General features: G+C 38.1%; 1 protein-coding gene and 1 long non-coding RNA gene across 4 annotated transcripts in view; one reads left to right on the forward strand and one right to left on the reverse strand.

The window, feature by feature from the left end:
• The window catches only part of ATF7IP (activating transcription factor 7 interacting protein), a 121,076-nt gene extending 119,593 nt beyond the window's left edge, over positions 1-1,483 (reverse strand). For both annotated transcript variants that reach the window (XM_020287619.2, XM_076007638.1), the window contains exon 1: positions 1,301-1,483. The gene's annotated coding sequence lies outside the window, so the exon portion shown is untranslated. The remainder of the gene's footprint in view (positions 1-1,300) is intronic.
• Positions 1,484-1,567: 84 nt separating this feature from the next.
• The window catches only part of LOC109730890 (uncharacterized), a 72,545-nt gene continuing 54,950 nt past the window's right edge, over positions 1,568-19,162 (forward strand). For both annotated transcript variants that reach the window (XR_012921475.1, XR_002224010.2), the window contains exon 1: positions 1,568-1,717. This is a non-coding gene — a long non-coding RNA (uncharacterized LOC109730890). The remainder of the gene's footprint in view (positions 1,718-19,162) is intronic.

The raw sequence follows: 19,162 nt of genomic DNA on the forward strand, positions 1-19,162 counted from the left end.
TTATGAGAAACATTTACAAGCTTCTTGCCTAGTAAGAAACAATTTGCACAATGTGAGAATCATATCAAATCTTATATAACTTCCCCCAGATGTGTTATATAAGAATATAGTAACACTACCATTTTTAACCAAAATAATCAGTAGCATATTTGTAATTACCTTCTTTAAGAAACTAACACCAGGAGAACACTTAAAATTAAAAAGTCAAGCATAACTATTGTATCTTATACACATATATATGGTGCAATGTTTAAATATATAGAGAGATATATATCTCAACAGTTTTTTTTTACTGATGGTTCCTTGATTCCCTCATAAGGGCCACAGTGTAATTTGGTGTTCTTTGTACAATTCTTCATCAGAAAAATGTACCAAGTATTATATTACATATATCATGGCAAACAAAAATGCTAAGAAAATGAATTGATTAATTTAAAGAGTAACATTAATTATCTAACTGAAGCATCAGGGGACAAGTGATCAAAGGGACTGAAAACATATGAGATTCAAATGCTCACAAACATACAAACTGATTAAAATTAAAACTTGGTTGACTTAAGATCAAATATTTTTTTAAAAATACCCAAACAGAATCAGATTTCATTTCAAATTACACTGTAATTCCTTCCACTGCCTCCCCGCCTCCCACCTAATATTTCCAAATTAAAATTGTTTTGTAAACATTTCATACATCCGTGATAACAGAACTGGTAAAAACAGGGTTAAAAATGTATTTCCACACATGCAGTTCAAATAAATGCACTTCCCGTGAGAATACCACTAGGTGCTGATCTTTACCTCCCTACATATAAACCTGAATCCAGCAATACTCTAAAAGTGAAATTATAATCAAGAACCACGAGTGACAATCCTTTTTACAGAAAATTAAGTCACAGCTTCTAAAAAAATCGGAGAAACAGAGAAGGGCTAGAGGTCAGTACAGGAGTCTAACATAACAGAAACGTTTTTCTTGAAAAATGTGAGAATTGGGGGATAACAAAATGAAACCCTTCAAGAACGAGCAAAATTAAATCTAGAACCCAAATGGCGTCCGACAAGAACATTAGATCTTGAAAATGAATATTGCGCTTGCGCAGCCACCGCCCCGCCAGCTGCACAACTGCAGCTAGAGCCCGACCCCGCAAAATCACGTGCTCCCATGCAGCGCCGCCCGCAGCTCGGCAGCCGCGCAGGCGCAAACACAACTCCCGCAGCCGCCATAATGCGGACTTGACTCTTCACAAATACAATAGTAATTTAACAAAATGTGGTTATAACAGCCCCTGGGATTCAAATATACCTTTTGGGGCGGGAGATGAGGGAGGGGGAAACCAAGTTCCTTCCTACAGAGCCGTCCCGCGGAGCCGTCCCCAACGCTGCCGCTTCAGTCTTGCGCGCTTCAGTCGCCGCGCCGCCGCTGCCACCGCCGCCGCCTCCGCAGATTCAAAAACAAACCCGCTTCTCCCTTGCACGCGTCGAGGCCGTTATGCAAATTATGGAGGCGGGGCTCGGTGATCGTAATATGTACCACGCCCACCATGCTGTCAGCCAATAAGCTCACGGACTAGCCATTTCCCCATGCAAATCTCTGGTTTTTTATTTGAATGAGGGACCTTGGCCCCGCCTCCTGCCGTGAAAAAGAGATGGTCTGAGGTGGTGGCGCTGCGCCTCTGAGTTGCAGTGCGATGTGTGTTTTTCAGTGGAGCTTCCTCAATCAGTGAGTAGCACTTTGTGAGCGCCCTCTATGAGGCTTGGAAAAGAAGAAAGGAAGTAGGTAGGTGAGAGTGAAAGGGCAGAAGGAAAGATTTTCAAAAAAGCCTAGAGCCTGTTGACTTATTCATCATTTTTACTTCTTCTAAATTCACAAAATATGTTTTTAACTGTATTAATCATGGGGAAAAGAGAAAACACATCTTTTCTTTCAGTTGGGTGACAGAGAAGGCAGTTTAAATCATACTCGCCCACCGGAAGTTGTATTCATGGCGTTGGATATCACGTTGGGAGTCAACGTTCAGGGAAGTCCACGCCCGCAGGAAGTAGTGGAGAAGTCGCCACCCGGTTGGCTGGGCGACCTGGGCTCCTACCCAGGTTCTGCAGCTGACTTGCCTATTCCTTGGAGAAAGTGTGCCGCTCACTTTTCTCACCTCTGCACTCTGCAACGGTGATAATGACTGTAGTTCAACTCAGTTGGGAGGACGAAGTGATAGAATAAATGTAAATGTGTTTTCCAAGGCAAGAAGAGACTTAAAAAAAAATGTTAGGTGAGGTTTGGTTATTCGGGGGTTTTTTTAATATAATTTCTCCCTTAAATCGCTGTATTCATTCAGTATCTATTTAGCAAATACCACATTCCATACCTAAGTTAGGTGCCTGTCCTCAAGAAGTCTATACTCTACTGGAGGAGACAAAAAAATAAATAGGAAATTGTTGTAAGTAATAAGAAATTAGCATAGGGTGATTAATGCTTGTTTTTATAACTTAGACCTTTCAGCTTACTTGAAATATAAGGTGGCTTTTATGAGTATCACCTAATCCAGACTTGGAGAATCATGAAAGCTTTCCTAGAAGAGGTCATCTCTAACATGAGGCTGATTTAATAAATGTCTTGACTAAAAGCTGGACTTCATTGTGAGAGCAATGAGGAATCACTTAAAAGGTTTTAGGTCAGGCTCATGCCTGTAATCCTAGCATTCTGGGAGGCCGAGGTGGACAGATCACTCGAGGTCAGGAGTTCTACACCAGCCTGAGCAAGAGCAAGACCCCGTCTCTACTAAAAATAGAAAGAAAGAAATTGGCCACCTAAAAATATATAGAAAAAATTACCCGGGAATGGTGGCGCATGCCTGTAGTCCCAGCTACTCTGGAGGCTGAGGCAGAAGGATTGCTTGAGTCAAGGAGTTTGAGGTTGCTGTGAGCTAGGCTGATGGCACAGCACTCCAGCTGGGGCAACAGAGTGAGACTCTGTCTCAAAAAAAAAAAGGGGGTTTTAGGTCAGGAAATGACACAATTAGGTTTGCATTGCTTAATTTCTTTGTAAAAAGTGCTTAGCACAGAACATATTACATAGGTGCTCAACAAATTATAGATGTTCAATTATAAGTTGTTATTTATTATCATTTACTCAGTACATGTAGGTGCTCAATTTTAAATACATGCTCAGAAATTATAAATATCAATATCAATATCAAATGTTCCACTCTATAATAATAAGAGGAATATGATTAGAATAATGGAGCCTATTAGGTTTCTCTTTGTATGTCTTTAATAAGCAGAAAAAAGGAATCATTTTTGTGATAGTCTATTCTCAATGATCTATGCTAATATCAAAGGGAAAAATAATTCAGCATTAAGCTCCTGATTTATCAATTATCTTAGATACACTCATATTCTAGATTTGCCTCCTGAAGACTCCAACTGGACAGTTATATTGGATTTGAATATCTCCAGATATCCTCAACCACACCTTGACAGTCTCTTCAGCCGTGCTACCTGCTGGTTAATCTGACAAATTATTCATATATTCATTCACCAAGTGCAGTATTTGTATTGTATTCACACTCTATTCTAGACTCTAGAGATGCCTAGAGGAAATGATACTGCTTCTAATGGGGAAAGAGTCATAAATACAGATAAACATTATGAGATAATTAATATTTTGGAGGTATGAATTAAGAATAAAGGAAATCTAGGAAGGGCATGGTGGCTCATGCCTATAATCCTAGCACTCCGGGAGGCCGAGTGTGAGGAGGAAGCTCCGTGGCTAGCACGTGCTCTGGCACAGGCTTCAGAAATTGGAAGAAAAGTCAAGTGGCAACTGGCAGATGAGACATGCTTTTTATTGTTGGGGATATAGCAACAGAGAAAAGCATGTGGAGAACATGGCAAGTGCTTATATATGGCTCTGAACAATAGTGGCAACATACCATGGAAAGTGTGATCACATGGATTCACATAGGAATTAACACCTTGGTTACATAAGTATGCTGACTCATGCCTCCTCAGAAGGTTGGCTAGCTGGTGGGCTGGGCTGGTCCGGAAAAAACACTGCAGAAGTCATTTAAGTTGGCCTTAAAAACCTATTGCCTATACAATTGCATTTTCCCTTACACTAAGGCAGGAGGATCGCTTGAAGTCAGGAGTTCAAGACCAGCCTGAGCAAGAGTGAGACACCACTGATTCTACTAAATATAGAAAAAAGAAAAAATTAGCTGGGTATGGTGGCATGCGCCTCTAGTCCCAGCTACGTCAGAGGCTGAGGTCCAGGAGTTTGAGGTTGCTGTGAGTTAGGCTGATGCCATGGCACTCTAGCTCAGGCAACAGAGCAAGACTCTGCCTCCAAAAAAAATAAATAAATAAAATAAAGGAAATCTAAAACAAGAGTACCTAAATGTTCTTCATAGCATATGGGAAATCTTCACAGAGGAAATGATACTTGACCTTTATCATGATGTAGAAATTAAAGTTGCTGTCAGACTAGGTACAAAAGAAAGAGAATTCAAGTTAGATGAAACAGAAAATGCAAACACACTGAAGAATGAAAAAGGATTGACTCTAGATTGGATAATATTCAAAATATTTATCAATCCCTATGGCACCAGGCACTGACCAGTCAGAATAGAAGCAAGCTTGAAGACCTCCTACTTTGTCAGATATTAATCTGTTAGTTTCACTGTGATGTGATCCACAGGTTCTTCATCTGGGGACTGAGACAGACAGGGATGGGGCAGCTACTTACAGGAAGAGCTAAAGAGGAATACTGAAGTTTCTGAGTACTATAAGAGAAAGCTTAATCTTTCAGGCTCTGAAGGCTTATTACCCAAATTGGAATCCTGGCTCTGCTTCTTACTTGCTTCATGTCCTGAAATGTTTTATGCATATGCTTCCCAGTCTGTGAAATGGGTATAATAAAAATAGCCCCAAACTCATAAGGTTATTATGAAGACTAAATTCTAGTAAAATACTTGGAATAATACTGAATATATAGTGACAGCTCAATAAGAATTAACCAAGAATAATAGTAGCAGTAGTACTAGTAGTAGGAGGAGGAATACAAACATAGCTCAGATTGAAGTTTGTATATGCATTTCCCACACTATCATTAAGAAAGAATATGAATCAACCACAACCTGATAATTTTTATATTGTCCTCCAATTTGCAGAGAAGCTTAATAAAGAGTTAAGCAGGCAAACCTAGGAAAACTCAACAAGTAACTCTTGAGAATAGGAAGTATGGGAGTCAGAATCCTAAAATGGCCTCCATGATTCTCACCCTCTGGTATTCACACAATGTATAATCCCTTTAGCTTGAGTGTGGACGTAACCTGTAACTTGATTCTAGCCAATAGACTATAGCAAAAGTGAATGAATTTTGCAGATATAATTAAGATCCAAAATAAATTGCTTTTGAGTTAACCAAAAGAGATTATCTTGGCCGGGCGCTGTGGCTCACGCCTGTAATCCTAGCTCTTGGGAGGCCGAGGCGGGCGGATTGCTCAAGGTCAGGAGTTCGAAACCAGCCTGAGCAAGAGCGAGACCCCGTCTCTACTATAAATAGAAAGAAATTAATTGGCCAACTGATATATATATAAAAAATTAGCCGGGCATGGTGGCGCATGCCTGTAGTCCCAGCTACTTGGGAGGCTGAGGCAGGAGGATCGCTTGAGCCCAGGAGTTTGAGGTTGCTGTGAGCTAGGCTGACGCCACGGCACTCACTCTAGCCTGGACAACAAAGTGAGACTCTGTCTCAAAAAAAAAAAAAAAAAAAGAGATTATCTTGAGTGGATTGAACTTAACCTGGGAAAAGCCCTTTAAAAAGGAACTGGGACCTCCCTGAGGGGAGAGATTATCTTTGCTGGCTTGATGAATAAAGCAGCCATGTTGGAGAAGCCCCTATGGAAAGTTATTACAGGTGGCCCATAGGCTCTGTGGGTGACCTCCAGGACCTAAGAGGAGAGAACAGCCAGCAAAAAAGCAGGACCCTCGGTCACATAATCATGAAGAAATAAATTCTGCTGACAAACTGAATGACCTTACAAACAGATTTCTCACCAATCAAGCCCTCAGATGAAAATATAGTTCAGCTAACAACTTGATTATAGCCTTGTGAGACCCTGAGCATAGGATCCATCTAAGGCTTAAGCTTTTGATCCACAGAAACTATGAGATAATAATTTTGTATTGTTTGGGTACTAAATCTGTAGTAATCTGTTACTCAGCAATAGAAAAACAATACAGGCGATAATCAGAGAAGACAAAGGCCATTGCAATCATCTTCCACTATATATAGGCTAAATAAGTACATAAAATGGTTTCCATTTTAAAAAATCATTCACTAGCATTTGCTGAAAAAGATAGAAATTGCACTTACAGCTGAGCAAAAGGAACCTCTGCCCTGGTCCCCACATTTTAAGAGAGCCCGTACATATTATAACCATATATACATACATTTAAAAGAAGGTATGGGCCATGGCACTCTAGCCAGGCAATAGAGTGAGACTCTGTCTCAAAAAAAAAAAAAAGAATATTGGGCAGCTACATTTCAATAATTTTGATTTAAAAGTTTAATATTCCTTATAGTTTATATTTTCCCACTTAGTTATAATATTTTGAACAATTATAAGAAAAACAAGTTTTAAAAAATATATATTAGGTTGGTACAAAAGTAATTGCAGTTTTAGCATTGTTGAAATTTGTCACTTAATATTGGAATACGTTCTTAAATGTGGTTATGTTTACATCATTTTAATGCACATCTCTCGATTTATATTTTTTTTGCTAATGACTTATTACTTGCTGTTTATTTTATATTTGCTTTGGACTATGGAAATGATGTTAGACAAGAAGCAAATTTGAGCAGTTTTCTTATTCGAGTTCAAAATGGGTCATCGTAAAGTGGTGGAGACAACTTGCAGCATCAACAACACATTTGGCCTAGGAACTGCTAAGGAATGTACAGTGCAGTGGTGGTTCAAGAAGTTTTGCAAAGAAGATGAAAGCCTTGAAGATGAGGAGCGCAGTGGCTGGCTATTGGGAGTTGACAACAACCTACTGAGAACAATCATTATAGCTGAGCTGACCAAAAATCAAAAAAGTCATTGTTTTGAAGTGTTGTCTTCTCTTATTGTACTCAACAACAATGAACCATTTCTTGATCAAATTATGACCTGCAATGAAAAATGGATTTTATACAACAACCAGCAATGGCCAGCTCAGTGGTTGGACCGAGAAGAAGTTCCAAAGCAATGCCCAAAGCCAAACTTACACCAAAAAAAGCTCATGGTCACTGTTTGGTGATCTACTGCCAGTCTGACCTACTACAGCTTTCTGAATCTTGGTGAAACCTTTATATCTGAGAAGTATGCTCAGCAATTCCATGAGCTACACTGAAAACTGCAATGCCTGCAGCTGGCATTGGCCAACAGAAAGGGCCAATTCTTCTCCAGGACAACACCTGACCACATGTTGCACAACCAACACTTAAAAAGTTGAAGGAATTGGGCTGCAAAGTTTTGTCTCATCTGCCATATTCACCTGACCTCTCACCAGCCATCTACCACTTCTTCAGGTATCTTGACAACTTTTTGCAGGGAAAATGTTTCCACAACCAACAGGATACACAAAATGCTTTCCAAAAGTTCATGGAATCCTGAAGCATGGATTTTTATGCTACAGAAATAAACAAACTTATTCCTCATTGGCAAAAAATGTGTTGATTATAATAGTTCCTGTTTTGATCAATACAGATGTGTTTGAGCCTAGTTATAATGATTTAAAATTCACAGTCCGAAGCCACAATTACTTTTGCACCAACCTAATAACTAATTTAAATTGTGATGTTTTTATGTTTATCTTTTGATAAAATATATTCAAATTTGATATGCACTGAAAACAATTACATTTTAGGGTTTTTTCTAAACCTTTAGAACATTAATAATCTGTACAAAGTGAGTTTGAAAAAGAAATAAAGGACATGAATGTGGACCTCAGAGTAGAAATAGACAAAGGAAAATAGAAAATCTTCACAGAACTTTTGCTTAAATTTTTTAAAAACTGGAAAGAATAAAATTGAGTAGACTTCTGTCAAGCATAAACCACATAAAATCTGTGAAAGAATGTTATACAAATTTTATTTAATGGAAAATTAATGATCAAAATGGAGAAATGAGAAAAGGTAATTCCATCAAATTCTTAATAAATCAGTGAAATCCCTGTGTCTTTGTCAATTTTGTGCTGCTATAACAAAGTACCTGAGACTCAGTAATTTATAAAGACCAGATTTATTTCTTACAGTTCTGGAGGCTAGGAAGTCCAAAGTCAAGTGGCCCATGTCTGATCTTCTTGCTTCATCAACCCATGACAGAAAATGGAAAGAGAGCACGTGCAAACGGGAGAGGTGGACAAGGGGATCAAACTCATCCTTTTATCAGGAACCTACTTCCTCAGTAACTATAGCATTAATCCATTCATGAGGGCAGAGCCTTCATGACCTTATTGTCACCTCTTAAAGGGTCCCACATCTCAATGCTGTTGCATTGCAGATTAAGTTTTCAACACATGAACATTGGGGGACATATTCAAACCATAGCATTTTCCCCCTGGCCCCCCAAATTCATGTCCTTCTCATGCACAAAATACATTCATCCCATCCCAAGACCCCCAAAGCCTTAATATGTTCCAGCACCATTCAAAAGTCCAGAGCCTCATCTGAGTCATATATGGGTGAGACTCAAGGCATAATTCATTCTGCAGCAAATATTTTTCTAGCTGCAAGCCTGCCTGTGAAATTAACAAGTTACATGCTTCCAAGATACAATGGTAGGACAGACATAGGATAGACATTCCCATCCCAAAAGGGAGAAAGAGCCAAGAAGAATGGGGTAATAGATCCCAAGTAAAAACCCAACAGGGGCCGGGCGCTGTGGCTCACGCCTGTAATCCTAGCTCTTGGGAGGCCGAGGCGGGCGGATTGCTCAAGGTCAGGAGTTCAAAACCAGCCTGAGCAAGAGCGAGACCCCGTCTCTACTATAAATAGAAAGAAATTAATTGGCCAACTAATATATATATAAAAAATTAGCCGGGCATGGTAGCGCATGCCTGTAGTCCCAGCTACTCGGGAGGCTGAGGCAGAAGGATCACTCGAGCCCAGGAGTTTGAGGTTGCTGTGAGCTAGGCTGACGCCACGGCACTCACTCTAGCCTGGACAACAAAGTGAGACTCTGTCTCAAAAAAAAAAAAAAAAAAAAAAACCCAACAGGGGAAAAAAAAGCAGAAAAATACTCTCCTATGGCTCCATGCCTGTATCCTAGGCACACTAGGGTAGCAGTTGGGTACCCAAAGCCTAAAGAAGCCCCACCCTTATGTCTTGCTGGTCTCAGTCTTCCCATCAGCCCCTAAATGTTGGAGTTTCCTACCTGTAACTTTCCCAGGCGGGGAAAACTGAAGTCGCATGCTAGTGGCCCTACAGTTCTGTGAAATTGAGGGCTGCCCCACAGCTCTTGCATTCTGCATGCCTGCAGAGAGAGCACCTGGTGAACACCACCAAGGTTTATGGCTTTTAGAGCAGTGGGTAGAGTTATACCTCAGCCTAATTGAGCCATGGCTGGAATGGCTGAGGGGCACTGCACCAGAACTCAAGGAACAGAGTCCCAAGGCAGTGCAGCACATTGAATGCTGAGGTCCCATGGTTGCCTCTCCGGAAACCTTGCCTTCAAGGTCTTAGCTTCCTTGGAAAATCTCTGAAATGCCTTTGGGGTCATTGTCCCATTGTCTTGATTAAAAAAAAAAAAAAGTTGCTTCTTTTGTTTTTTGGTTTTTTTTGAGACAGAGTCTCACTTTGTTGCTCAGGCTAGAGTGCCGTGGCATCAGCCTAACTCACAGCAACCTCAAACTCCTGGGCTGAAGCGATCCTCCTGCCTCAACCTCCCGAGTAGCTGGGACTACAGGCATGCACCACCATGCCTGGGTAATTATATATATATATATATATATATATATATATATATATATATATAGCCAATTAATTTGTTTCTATTTTTAGTAGAGACAGGGTCTCACTCTTGCTCAAGCTGGTTTTGAACTCCTGACCTTGAGCCATCCTCCCACCTCGGCCTCCCAGAGTGCTAGGATTACAGGCGTGAGCCACCACGCCCAGCCTTGCTTCCTTTTTATCCATAGTAATCTCTTTAGCAAACCTTTGCTTGGTTGCACCCTTGGTATTTTCTTCTCAACATACTTCTATATTTCATGGCCAGGCTGAGAGTTTTCCAACCCTTTCCATTTGGCTTCCCTTTTACTTATACATTTTGTCTTTAAATAATTTTTCTCTTCTCTCATTTTACTTTAAGTGGCCTAAAGAAGCCATACAGCAGCTTGAAGTCTTTGCTGCTTGGATGTTTCTTTTGCCAGATATCCTACTTTACTGTTCTTAAGTTCTGCCTTCCACAAAGTCCTAAGACATGGACAAAATTTTGCCAAGTTCTTTGCAACTGAATAGTAACAATAGTCTTTACTGCAGTTTCCAATACCTTCTTCCTCAGTTCCATCTGAGATTTCATCAGAATGGCCTTTATTTCATGACCTTTATCTCATCAGAATGGCCATCATATTTATTGAGGACAAGAGTGAGACTCTGTCTCAAAAAAAATTTAAAAAATAAACTATGCTGACCTACAGAAATGTTATTTCATTTTGCTATATTTTCATTAGAACTCAAATTATGCAAAAATATTGATTTTAGCAATATTTTGTGATATTGCTAAAATGAAGACAAAAATTAGTGGAATAAATATACAATATTTTATAACTTATGTTTTTATTTAGGCTCTCTCTGTAGCTTAACTTCTTGTGAGCACTAACTAGAATTGCTAAAGCTCCATTCTCAGAAATGGCTTTTTCTAGCCTGCTCTTCCAAATTCTTTCAGCCTCTACCCGTCACCCAATTCCAAAGCCACTTCCACATTTTCAGGTATTTGTTATAACAACAACCTATAATTTTCTGCGTTAGTCTATTTTCTGATCCTATAACAGAATACCTGAGACTGGGTAATTTATAAAGAACAGACATTTATTTCTTACAATTCTGGAGGCTGGGAAGTCAAAGGTGGTGGAGCCCACATCTGGCAAGGGCCTTCTGGCTGCATTACCCTATGGTGAAAGGTAGAAGCCACTGCACCTGGAAAAGAATTTTGTTGACAATTCCAAGTGTTACAACATCATAAAGTTAATAAAAATTGATTGCTGTAGGGGAAATAAAAAAAACTATACTGGCTGGGCACAGTGGCTCACGCCTATAATCCTAGCACTCTGGGAGGCCGAGGAGGGAGAATCGCTCAAGGTCAGGAGTTCAAGCCAGCCTGAGGAAGAGTGAGACCCCATCTCTACTAAAAACAGAAAGAAATCAATTGGTCAACTAAAAATATATAGAAAAAATTAGCCAGGCATGGTGGTGCATGCTTATAGTCCCAGCTACTCGGGACGCTAAGGCAGGAGGATTCCTTGAGCCCAGAAGTTTGACGTTGCTGTGAGTTGGCTGATGCCATGGCACTCTAGCCCAGGAAACAGAGTGAGACTCTGTCTCAAAAATAATAAAAATAATAAACTATGCTGACCTACAGAAATGTTACTTCATTTTGCTATATTTTCACTAGAACTCACATTATGCAAAAATATTGATTTCAGCAATATTTTGTGATACTGCTGAAATGAAGACAAAAATATTTAGTGGAATAAATATATAATATTTTATAACTTATGTTTGTCTTTTTATTATTGCTTATGGAAAAAAATTCTAGCTCATTGGTAGAATATCTGCACATCTGTAATAATAAATTCAGTCATCTTGGATATTTTGCACTGCTACTCAAAATGAATGGAAGTCTTTATTTGTATGCACAGGGCTCTACATTCACTACAGTTCATGTCAACATTTTAAATGGTGATATAAGTGTAGTAATAGGTGCTGGTCAAAGAAAAGTAGGCAGGATGGAGTAAAAGTGCACAAATTAAAAGAAAAATATGTTCCCTTAATACTGTATCCATAGGAAAAATATTCTACTTAAAGTAGAAGAGATTTATGATGGCATCAAAAAGAATACAATGTGTAAGAATAAATTTAACCAAGGAAGCAGACTTGTACACTGAAAACTACAAAACATTGCTACAAAAGACCTGTAATCCCAGCACTTTGGAATGCCAAGGCAAAAGGATAGGCTGAGGCCAGGAGTTAAAGACCAGCAGAGGTACATAACAAGACTCTGTCTCTACAAAATATTTTTAAAAGTAATTAAATAAGAAATAAATGAAAAGTCACAACGTGTTCATTGGAGAGGGTTTTTGACCCATGTTAAAATAGCTATCTTACCAGATTTTATGCAGTCTGAGGGCAGGCTCACCTGACCCAAACCCACCCAGCCTCACTCCCCCACCCACCTCTGCTATCCTGGGGAATAAGGATTCACCTGGAAGTTCTAGGGCCCCACCCACCACCTGGGGCATTTGAGTGCTTCTCCTAGAGCTAGTCACTGGTAGTAAAAACAACATTGCAGCGTGTTTCTTCTGGCAAGCACCACCTACTGACAAAAGAAAATGGAAAACCAGCTTAAAGAAACCTGAAAAAATTCAGGAATTGAATGAAAAAATTCACTAAAGAAAGTAACATATTAAAAAATATCACAACTTCTGGAAATGAAGAATTCATTTAAGAAAATACAGAACACATTGGAAAGTTTTAAGAATAGACTAACCCAGGGAGAACAAAGAATCTCGGAGCTTGAAGACAACTCTTTCAAATTAACTCAGTCAAAAATAAAGAACAGAAAATTAAGAGGAATGAACAAGCCTATAGAAATATGAAATCATGTAAAACAGACAAATATAAGAATCATAGGCATCCCTAAGGGTGAAGAAGAAAAATGTACAAGGGCTGGAAAACCTATTTGAGGCAATAATTGTTGAAAACTCCCCTGGTCTTGCTAGAAATTTAGACATCAAGGTACAAGAAGCTCAACAAACACCTGAGAGATTCATTGCAAAGAGGCAATCACATAGTCATCAGAGAGGCCAAAGTCAACACTAAGGGCAACTCCAGTGAGCCATGAGGTGAAAACATTAAGTAACTTACAAAGGAAAATCCATCAGTCTAATTGCAGAGTTCTTAATGGAGATCCTACAAGGCAGAAGAGATTGGGGCCCCATCTTCATTCTTCATAAACCCAAGAACTGCCAAATTAGGATTTTGTATACCGCAAAACTAAGTTTCATGTATGAAAAAAAAATAAAGACTTTTCTAGACAATCAAACACTGACAGAAACTGTCAAAACCAGATGTTCCCTGCAGGAAATTCTCAGCACTGTATTATATATGGCGCAGCACAATAGGCACCCACCAGTGTAAAACCAACCAAAAGCTGAAGCTCAGAATTCAGATAAAACAATAGCACAAGAGGTAAAACAAAGAAATAAAATACTACCTAACAGGATGAACAGAACAGCAGCCCACACATCAATTCTATCAATCAACATGAACAGTCTGAATGCCCCACTCAAGAGACGAAGGCTGGCTGAATGGGTGAAAAAAATACAACCCAATTATCTTCTGTCTCCAGGAAACACTTCTAACCCACAAGGACTCATACAGACTCGAAGTGAAGAAATGGAAAAAAATGTTTCATATAAGTGGAAAAAAAAGAAAGCAGCTGTAGCCATTCTCATATCAAACAAAATTGACTTTCAAACAACAATAGTAAAGAAAAAGATGGTCATTATATAATGATAGAGGGTACAATTCAATAAGAAGACATAACAATCTTCAATATTTATACATCTAACACAGGAGCACCCAGATTCATAAAGCGAATCTTACTATATCTGAGCAAAGAGATAAATAGCAGTATTGTAAGTGCCAGAGACTTTAACACCACAATAACAGAACTGGATGGATCATACAAAAAGAAAATAAATAAACACTAGACTTAAACAGGACTCTAGAACAAATGGGCCTAGTAAGCATTTATAGAACATTTTACTCAAAAACTACTAAATAGGGCCAGGCGTGGTGGCTCACACCTGTAATCCTAGCACTCTGGGAGGCTGAAGTGGGCAGATCACTCAAGGTCAGGAGCAAGAGCAAGACCCCATCTCTACTAAAAATAGAAAGAAATTAATTGGCCAACTAAAAATATATAGAAAAAATTAGCTGGGCATGGTGGCGTGTGCCTGTAGTCCCAGCTACATGGGAGGCTGGGGCAGGAGGATCACTTGAGCCCAGGAGTTTGCGGTTTCTGTGAGCTAGGCTGACGCCATGGCACTCTAGCCTGGGCAAACGAGTGAGACCCTGTCTCACAAAACAAAACAAAACAAAACTACTGAATATATTCTACCCATCAGCACATAGACCATTCTCCAAGATTGATCATATCTTAGGCCACAAAACATGTCTCAACAAATTCAAAATACTAGAAATCACAACATGTATCTTCTCAGACAACAGTGGAATAAAACTAGAAATCAAGTCCCAGAGAAGCACTCAATTCAACACAAAGTCATGTAAATTAAACAACCTCCTGCTGAATGATTATTGGGTCAATAATAAAATTAAGATGAAAATGAAAAGATTTCTTAAATAGAACATCAAAGGGGATACAAGTTACCAAAATCTGTGTGATTCAGCAAAAGCAGTACTAAGGGGAAAACTCATAGTCTTAAATGCCTACATTGAAAAGACAAGAAGATCACTAATTAATAATCTATGATATGTCTCAAGGAACTAGAAAAGGAAGAGCATACTAAACCCAAAGCCAGAAGAAGAAAAGAAAAAACTAAGGTCAGAGCAGAACTGACAACATGGAAACAAAACAAAACAAAACGAAAATACTAAGTATCAATGAAACAAAAAGTTGCTTCTTTGAAAAGAATTGATAGACCTCTTTCTAGATTAACCAGGAATAGAAGAGAAAGGACCCAAATAAGCTCAATCAGAAATGAAAAAGGAAATATTACAACTGATACCACAGAAATACAAAATATCATCTGTGAATACTGTGAAAATCTCTCTGCACATAGATGAAAACATAGAGGAAATAGAAAATTCCTAGAAACACACAATCTTCCAAGACTCAGTCAGGAAGAAATAGAACTCCCAATATGACCAATAATGAGTAACATGATAAAAAGTCTTCTAAGAATAAAAGCCCCAGATCAGATGGATACACAGCTGAATTTTACCAGACTTACAAAGAAGAGCTGGTACCCATTCTGCAGATATTGTCCATAACATCAACAAGAAAGGAACCCTCCCCAACCATTCTACAAAGCCAGTATCACCTTGATACCAAAACCAAGAAAGGACACAACAAAAATAGAACACTACAGACCAATATACCATTTGAACATGATGCCAAAATCCTCAGTAAAGTAATAGTAAACAGAATTTAACAACAAATGAAAAAAAGAATCCACCATGACAAAGTGAGCTTAATTCCAGTGATGCAAGGATGGTTCAACATACATAAGTCAATAAATGTGATTCACCACATAAACATAAGCAAAAGCAACGACCATATGATCATCTCAAATAATTGCAGAAAACGCATTTGACATAATTCAGCACTGTTTCATGCCTCAACAAAATAGACATAGAAGGAACACATCTCAAATTATAAAAGCTGTATATGAGAAAAGCACATGTAAAACATACTGAATGGGGAAAAGTTGAAAGCATTCCCACTAAGAACTGGAAGAAAACAAAGGTACCCACTGTCACAACTTGTATTCAACATAGTGCTGGATGTTCTAGCCAGAGCAATCAGACAAGAGAAAGAAATTAAAGGTAACCAACTAGGGAAAGAGGAGGTCAAATTATCACATCTTGCTGATGATATGATCTTATATCTAGAAAACCACAAAGACTACCAAGAGACTCCAATATAAATGGAGATTTATATTGATATAAAATTTCAGCAAAGTCTCAGTTTACAAATTCAGTGTACACTAATCAGTAGCATTGCTATACACCAATAACAGTCAAGTTTAGAGTCAAAGACTGAATATCATTCACAATAGCTACAAAGAAAATAAAAAAACCCATGAATATACTTAACCAAGGAGGTGAACAACCTATATAAAGAGAACTATGGAACCTGGAGGAAAGAAATCACAGACGACACAAACAAAATGAAAAACATTTCATGCTCATGGATTGGCAGAATCAACATTGTTAAAATCTCCATACTACCCCCAAAATATTTACAGATTCAATGCAATCCCCATCAAAATACCAATGTCATATAACTCAGATCTAGAAGAAATAATTCTATGGTTTGTTTGGGACCAGAAAAGAACCCCAATAGTGAATGAAATCTTAAGCAAAAAAGAACAAATCTGGAGGCATAGCATTACCAGACTTGAAGCTATACTACAAGGCTATAGTAACCAAAACAACAAGATGTTGGTACAAAAATAGAGAACAAAAATGAGAACCCAGATATAAAACGATCCATATATAGCCAGCTGATATTTGACAAAGCAGACAACAATATAAACAGTGGGAAGGAAACCCTATTCAATAAATGGTGATGGGAAAATCGGATAACTACATGCAAAAGAATGAAATAGGATCCATATCTCTCACCACTCACAAAAATTAATTTGAGATGGATAAAAGACTTGACTATAAGATATGAAACCATGAGAATTCTAGAAGAAAATCTTGGAAAAACTCTTCTGGATATCAACCTAGGCAAAGAAATTATGAAGGAGACCCCAATGGCAATCACAGCAACAACAAAAACAAATAAATGTGACTTGATTACATTAAAAAGCTTCTGCACAGACAAGGAAACATCGACAGGGCAAATAGAAAACCTACAGAATGGGAAAAAATACTCGCAAGCTATGCATCTGATAAAGAGCTAATAACCAGAATCTACAAAGAACTCAAGCAAATCAACAAGAAAAAAAAAAAAAACATTAAAAAGAGGCCAAAAGACATGATCAGAAACTTTTCAAAAGCAGATAGACAAATGGCCAATAAACAAATGAAAAAATACTCAATATCACTAATTATCAGGGAAATGCAAATTAAAACCAGAATGAGATATCACCTTACCCCAGTTAGAATGGCTTTTATTAAAAAGTCCAGACACAATAGATGCTGGCGTGGAGAGCAGCATCTATGCAGAGAGAAATTGGTGGGACTGCAAATTATTATAACATCTATCAAAAACAGCATGGAGATTCCTCAAAGAATGAAAAGTAGACCTACTATTTGATCCAGCAGTCCCACTACTGGGTACTTACCCAAAAGAAAAGAATTCTTTTGATCAAAAAGACACTGGCACTTGAATGTTTATTGCAGCACTATTCTCAATTGCAAATATGTGAAATCAACCCAAGTGACTAGCAATTTATGAATGCATTAACAAAATGTGGTACATGTATACTATGGAATACTATGCAGCCATGAAGAGAGATGAATTAAGGCCTTTTGCAACAAGGAGGCCATTATCATAAGTGAAGTATCTAAAGAATAGAAAAACAAACACTACATGTACTCATTATTAAATTGGAAGTGACCAATGAGCACACATGTGCACAGAGGGAAGTAAAACTCAGTGGAAATCAATCCGGGAGGGGGGAGGAGCAAGGGTTGGGCCAAAACTCACCTAAAGTATAAAATGAAAACTATATGGGTTATGGGCAAACTTATAACCCTGACTCAAGCATAACAAAATGAATATATCTAACCAAAAACAATTGTACTTCCATAATATTTTGAAATTAAAAAATCATGTAGTCCAGACTTGATGGCTCACACCTGTAATCCTAGCTCTCTGGGAGGCTGAGGCGGGCGGATTGCTCAAGGTCAGGAGTTCGAAACCAGCCTGAGTAAGAGTGAGACCCCGTCTCTACTATAAATAGAAATTAATTGGCCAACTAATATATATATATATATATAATTAGCCAGGCATGGTGGCGCATGCCTGTAGTCCCAGCTACTCGGGAGGCTGAGGCAGGAGGATTGCTTGAGCCCAGGAGTTTGAGGTTGCTGTGAGCTAGGCTGATGCCATAGCACTCACTCTAGCCTGGGAAACAAAGCGAGACTCTGTCTCAAAAAAAAAAAAATCATGTAAAAAAAGCACAAATAAATATAAAATAAGATAAAACAATTAAAACATACTTGTCATATTAACAAATTCAATAAAGAGAAAGAGTAAAAAATAGAAGAGAAAGAATTTTTTAACAGAAGGAAAATCAGTCCAGGAGGTATAACATCCAACTAATAGTTCAAAATAAAAAGAAAATATCTAACAGGGGAGAGAATTATCAAAATACATGCAAAAAAATTTCCATAACTGAAGGATACAAGTCTCAAAATTCAAAGTGTCACTAACAGTACAAAGTATAAGACATGCACCTGAGCACTTCACCTTGAAATTTCAAAATCCTGAGAATAGAGGAAATCTCCTAAAAGCTTATGGTGGAGGAAAATAGGAGTATAAGCGGCCACATATACACAAGATCAAAAATAAAAATTATATTGGACTCCTCAATTATAATATCAAAGGCTAGCATTAACTTCAAAATTCTGAATAAAAATGCTTCTCAAGATTTAATTATTTAAAAATTTTTTTCTCATACAAACTAATAATTCAGATCATTCTATAACTAGCTAAACTATCAATTAAATATGAAGTGAGAATAGAGACTTTTCAGATGTGCTAAATCTTAAAACTTTTAACTCTGATACACAATTTCATAGGAATCTTAATTAAGGATGCCATCTACCAAAATGACAACATAAACCAAACAGAAGACAGTAGGCTTCAGGAAATAGATCCCAATATAATAGGAAATGAGGAAAATTCTGAGGATGAATACAAAGAAAAAGAACAAGCCCTGCTTGGAGCAGAACATGATGGGCATCTCCAGAGGAAAATAATAGAAATATTAGGTAATCTGATATATTTATCCCTGTTAAAAGCTATCATTAGAGGATTTCTAAGGATATGGAAAGATAACCCTGATAAAAAGAACAGCAAACAAATGAAGAACAAAACAATTATTATCTGTAGGAGTAATAAAGTTAGAGAAGAAAAAATATAATAATAGGGCACTATTTGATTCAGCATCAAATAATATTTTCTGGCTCTAACAATGTCAACACTAT

The sequence above is a fragment of the Microcebus murinus genome, chromosome 10 (genome assembly GCF_040939455.1).
Source record: "Microcebus murinus isolate Inina chromosome 10, M.murinus_Inina_mat1.0, whole genome shotgun sequence".
Classification (NCBI taxonomy): Eukaryota; Metazoa; Chordata; class Mammalia; order Primates; family Cheirogaleidae; genus Microcebus; species Microcebus murinus.